The sequence below is a fragment of the Oncorhynchus nerka genome, linkage group LG24 (assembly GCF_034236695.1).
Source record: "Oncorhynchus nerka isolate Pitt River linkage group LG24, Oner_Uvic_2.0, whole genome shotgun sequence".
NCBI classification, from domain to species: domain Eukaryota; kingdom Metazoa; phylum Chordata; class Actinopteri; order Salmoniformes; family Salmonidae; genus Oncorhynchus; species Oncorhynchus nerka.
Genome location: NC_088419.1, coordinates 34,938,050 through 34,944,049, shown reverse-complemented (window position 1 = coordinate 34,944,049; position 6,000 = coordinate 34,938,050). Strand labels below are relative to the sequence as shown.

The following is a 6,000-nucleotide window of genomic DNA, read 5'->3' as shown; positions in this document are numbered from 1 at the left end:
GAGTTCCCACATATGCTGAGCACTTGTTGACTGCTTTTCCTTCATTCTGCTGTCCAACTTATCCTAAACCATCTCCCGAGTGGCACAGCAGTCTAATGCACTGCATCTCAGTGCTAGAGGCATCTCTACAGGGTCACTACCAGGGTCACTACAGACCCTGGTTGGATTCCAAGCTGTATCACAACCGGCCATTATTGGGAGTCCCATAGGGTGGCACACAATTGGCCCAGCTTCGTCTGGGTTAGGGTTTGGCCAGTGTAGGCCGTCATTGTAAATAAGAATTTGTTCTTAAATGACTTTCCTAGTTAAATAAAGGTTAAATAAAAAATATATAATAATAATCTCAATTGGCTTGAGGCCGGTTGATTCTGATGTTGGTCATCTGATGATGCACTCCATCACTCTCCTTCTTGGTCAAATAGCCCTTACACATCCTGGAGGTGTGTTGGGTCATTGTCCTGTTGAAAACAATTTACAGTCCCACTAAGCGCAAACCAAATGGGATGGCGTATCGCTGCAGAATGCTGTGGTAGCCATGCTGGTTAAGTGTGCCTTGAATTCTAAATAAATCACTGATAGTGTCACCAGCAAAGCACCCCCACACCATCACACCTCCTCCTCCATGCTTCACGGTGGGAACTACACATGTGGAGATCATCCGTTCACCTACTCTGCGTCTCACAAAGACACGGCGGTTGGAACCAAAAATCTGAAATTTAGACTCATCAGACCAAAGGACAGATTTCCACCGGTCTAATGTCCATTGCTTGAGTTTCTTAGCCCAAGCAAGTCTCTTGTTCTTATCGGTGTCCTTCAGTAGTGGTTTCTTTGCAGCAATTCGACCATGGAGGCCTGATTCACACAGTCTCCTCTGAACAGTTGATGTTGAGATGTGTCTGTTACTTGAACTCTGTGAAGCAATTATTTGGGCTGCAATTTCTGAGGCTGGTAAGTCTAATGAAGTCTAATGAACTCTGGGTCTTCCTTTCCTGTAGCGGTCCTGATGAGAGCCAGTTTCATCATAGTGATTGATGGTTTTTGCGACTGCACTTGAAGAAACATTTTCCTGGTTTGACTGACCTTCATGTCTTAAAGTGAGGATGGAATGTCGTTTCTCTAAGATTATCTGAACTGTTCTTGCCATAATATGGATTCGGTCATTTACCAAATCGGGCATCTTCTGTTTACCAACCCTACCTTGTCACAACACAAGTGATTGGCTCAAACCGATTAAGAAGGAAAGAATTTCCACAAATGGACTTTTAACAAGGCACACCTGTTAAATGAATTACATTCCAATTGACGACCTCATGACACTGGTTGAGAGAATGCCAGGAGCGTGGAAAGCTGTCATTAAGGCAAAGGGCGGTTTTAGGGAATACTAAATTTAAATATATTTTGATTTGTTTAACACTTTTTTTGGTTATTACATGATTCCATATGTTATTTCATAGTTTTGATGTCTTCACTATTATTCTACAATGTAGAAAATAGGAAGAAATACAGAAAAACCCTTGAATGAGTAGATGTGTCCAAACTTTTGACTGGTACTGTGTGTATATATATATATATATATATATATATATATAGTAACTTGAATTAAGAATGTATAAATGACAAAGGCTCAATGCTTCTTTCTTTAGTTGAGTGTTTCCTGTGTTGAGGAAGTCCTTCAGTCAGCCGGTCAGCCAGCCAGTCAGCCAGTCAGCCAGTCAGTCAGTCAGTCAGCCAGTCAGCCAGTCAGTCAGCTAGTCAGTCTAGCCTACTGGAGCCTCTGAACAGCATGATCTGATCAGCTCCCTCTAGGCAGGCCCTCGTTGCCCTGGTAACCTGCTGACGCTCTGAGGGAGGAAGAGCTCTGTTCAGAGACAATGGCATTCTTTCAGAGAACAACACTAGCACTAGGACCCTGGAGAAGACTGGGACTCCTGTTGGTGGGCCAAGCAGGCTGACTGGCTGAGCTGTGGAACACACAACCCTAATGAGAGAGAGAGAGAGAGAGAGAGAGAGAGAGAGAGAGAGAGAGAGAGAGAGACAGAGACAGAGAGAGAGAGAGGAGACTACAGGAACGCAGTCAGTCGCCTGTGTTGCTCAGTGCCAGAAACGCAGAGCTGGGGCGGAAATGGAGGGGCTCAGGCTCAGTGGAGGGAACTGACATTGCAGACTAGGAGAGGAGAGGTAGAACTATCGGAGAGGAGGAAAGGAAGGGGCTCGTCTGGACAACAGAAGGATTCTAAGGTGACTTTATGGATCTTTTCAATCGCTGTCTGTGGTGGTGGTGATGGGGGGAGGGGGTGTGTATGTATGTATGTATGTATGTATGTATGTGTGTGTGTGTGTGTGTGTGTGTGTGTGTGTGTGTGTGTGTGTGTGTGTGTGTGTGTGTGTGTAGACTTTAGCAACCAAAGGAGGTTAAGTGTTGACATGTGCTGCTTCTGCACTTCTAAGTAGAGAGACAGTGTGTTTTTCAGTGAGACAGAGCGAGGGATAGTTATGTGTTTGTTTTGAAGGGAGAGTAAAGGGGAAAGTCTAAGTGAGTGTTGACAGTCGTCGACTGGAGGGAAGGGGTCCAGAGGAGTGTACACTTTTAAGGGAGCAGGGGGACCCCATCCACTCATGTTAGAAGGAGAGAGAGAGTAAATCAAAAATTGAGAGAGAGAAAGAGAGAGTAAATTGAGAGAGAGAGAGAGAGAGAGATAGCGATGGGGAGGTTTTAATCAGCTGAGCTCGGTGGTTTAGGGTTGTTGGTATACTGTACACTGTGTCCATGGATAGAGAGAGAAGAGTGATGTTTTAGTCAGCTTTGGGTAAAGTCTTGTAATACATGGGGATGAATTGAGCTGTATGTCATAGCTTAGATTAAGAAGGGACTCTTGTATGGGGATAAGGGGCTGGGTACTGTACGTGTGAGTGTGACAGGCGGCAAATAGGCTGAGAGAGGCAGATCTGATCAGACGCACAGCAACAGTGGAAAGAGCGCGTGGCACAGGGTGAGCACTATCACATCACGTTACACACACACACACACACATACAGACACACACCACATCTCTCTCTCCCTCTTTCCGTCTCCCTCTCTCTCTCTCTCCCCCTCTCTCTCTCTCTCTCCCTCTCCCCCCCTTCTCTCTCTCTCTCTCTCTCTCTCTCCCCCTCTCTCTCTCTCTCTCTCTCTCTCCCTCTCCCCCCTCTCTCTCTCTCTCTCTCTCTCTCTCTCTCTCTCTCTCTCTCTCTCTCCCTCTCCCCCCCCTCTCTCTCTCTCTCTCTCTCTCTCTCTCTCTCTCTCTCTGAATATATTTATAATAAATGGACTCCCTAACCGTGGAGTTTGTGTATTCGCCAGCATATCAGGGCCACTGTGTTTGATAAGAGTGAACAAGCAAGTCTGTCATTATTGCATGTGTTTCATCTGTCCACCAGCATCTCTTTATTTACACGTGCAACAGTATTTGTTTTTGTATTATCATATGGCGGTAGACTCCTGTGTGTGACTTTCCGTGGGTTTGTTCGCCTGTCCTTAATCTGTGTGTTTGTTCGAGTGCGAGTGTGTTTACATCTCTGTCTGTGTGTAAATGTGTATCCATGGCAGTGCAGGGAATGTTCACTTGTTAGACAGAGTGTCAATCTCTGTCTCTGTCTCTCCGTGTCTGTGGTCTGTGTGGGTGATTGGCTCTGCTATTTTTATATATTGATGAGCGAGAGAGAGAGAGTGGGGGGGGGGGGGGGGGGACAGGAGCGAGTGCAAGGGATAGAAAGAGAGCGAGAGAGAGGACAGCAAGAGAGAGACGGAGGGAACAGAGAGAGAGAGCGAGAGAACCTGTCGTGATCTAGTGAAGTTCATTCATAATTCACCCGCCCCACCGTATGGCATCGTTCATTCAGATAATGATCCCCATTGGCTGTGTTCATTTAGGATCTCAGCCCTATATCGCCCTGATAGTCTCAATGAAGAGACCCCCTATGTCGGAGCTCTCACTGTGTCTGGACTCCAAACACACTGTAACTGACGTTTCCCCGGACCCCCCACCAACGTCAATAAATGCCTGATGCAAAAGTCCGATTTCTATGTCATATTTAATTGAAATGAGCCTTCATTTATCCCAGATGAAACATGTGCTTGACCAATTGCTTACCAAAGACAACTAATGCTGGGCTACAGCTATTGGTCCTCTTTATTGGTATCCAGCATTGGTCTGGCCTAGTCAAAATAGACATGTCCAGTCCTGTGTAGTCTGGATGTGAGAGTGAAGGCCAGTCAATGTTATAGATACCATCCATCCTAAACCCAATGGGTCAATAACGACTTTCATTTGACACATAGGTCAGCAGTAACAAAGACCATCATTTCTCCCTTTGAGCTAATTCACATATACCCTCCTCCCTACTTCTCTCTCCTCAGCTAAGCGGCGTGTGCGTTTAGTGCTGTGTTAATGCAGTCTAAAGCCGTATAGTGGAACCACAGCATATTAGTGGAAAGAAGAACGATGGTCTTTGTGTCGTCCCCCCCCCCCCCCCAGGTTATAATTGTCATTGACTCTTCAATAGCCACCCTGCTGTGCCCGAATGGAGTCATTGTCCACAGCACAGCGAGCCTGGCTCAATTAGCTCCACTCACGTCAGTAAGAGAGCGCCCAGCGTGTGTGTGTGTGTGAACAGTGTGTGTGTGAGTGTGCCCTCTTGCTAACTAACTCAGTCCTTATAAAGCTCGGGTAAAAATAGAGCGGGGATGAAAAAAAAGGTTTTATATTTTGAGAGATGTTCTCATTTCTAGCTGAGGTTGCCGACAGATTTGAAGGGATGATTCTGGTGTGTGTGTGTGAGTGAGTGAGTTTAAGGAGTGTGTCGGACCAGGAATGCCACTGCTCGTGTGGAGAGGGCTCTGTCTTGTGTTTTTGTCAGATAAGATGTTACATTTCCAATTCTGACTTGTCCGTGTGAGTGCACATGTGTGGGTTTCTGTGTGCGTGTATGTGTTGTTCTGTGTGTGACTGTGCATGATTGTGTGTGTGGTGTGTGTGTCGGCGGAGGTATAGCGTGACGCTGGTTGCTAAGCGAGGCAGGGACGTGGGTGGAAGGATTTCCTGTCGACAGGAGAGTTTGCTTATGCGGGGAGGGCCGTGCCGAGGGGAAGTGTGTGTTGTGTTTTTCTGTGTGTGTGTGTGCGTGTGTTATTTGCCTCGATCACTCATCAAGCAACACACACACCCAAGAGTAGTCTCTCATATCGCTGTCTGGACAGACAGACCAAACACACACACCACTGTAGGCCAGGGGCATCCAATTTGGAATAGCCCACACATCTATAAGTGGGTGAATGATTGGGCATCATTTGATGTGACAGGCTGGCCCTTCTACTTTCGTGCCAAACCTCCTAGTCTGTTGACTGTTATTTGGGTTGCATAATGTCCTGGCTGGCGTCATTTGGCTGTTCTGTTCTTTTAGATGGACCTTGTGGCACATCCCCCAAAACCCCCATGACGTTATCCCCATAGCATGGACTTGCTCTCTCTCTCTCGCGCGCGCTCTCTCGCTCTCGCTCTCTCTGTCCTCTCTCTCGCTTCTCACTCTGTCCTTCTGTCTCCCTCGCTCTCTCTGCAGTGATGTCATGTCTGTTTTATTGTGTCCCACACGTGAGGGTTGCCATTGCCATATGCACCATCGGCATGGCTCCCACCATAGTTACGTAATTGACATTGAATGAGAAGGAGGGGTGACGTCAGTCCCTCTGGTCCTCTCCTCTCTGGCTAGCTACAGTGATGTCATAGTTAGAAGCAGCCATACAAAGTCATGGTAGCTAGCGAGAGGGGAGGAGCCAGAGTGTTTTTTAAAACTACCTCAGGGCCAATCAGATGTATCTAATGTGTTTGCCTCCTTTGCGGCATCCCTCTATGGCAGACACTGTTATCAAATGCATTTATCACACAATCGGGGATTTGGCCCCGTCACTTAATTTATATAACAGCCCAGCCACTTGGTTTGGATACAAAGATGAGGGTTTGGGGC

General features: G+C 46.8%; 1 protein-coding gene across 1 annotated transcript in view; it reads left to right on the top strand.

Annotated features, from left to right (window-relative positions):
- Window positions 1-2,155: 2,155 nt before the first annotated feature.
- The window catches only part of ches1 (checkpoint suppressor 1), a 49,853-nt gene continuing 46,008 nt past the window's right edge, over window positions 2,156-6,000 (top strand). The window contains exon 1 of the mRNA XM_065008841.1: window positions 2,156-2,238. The gene's annotated coding sequence lies outside the window, so the exon portion shown is untranslated. The remainder of the gene's footprint in view (window positions 2,239-6,000) is intronic.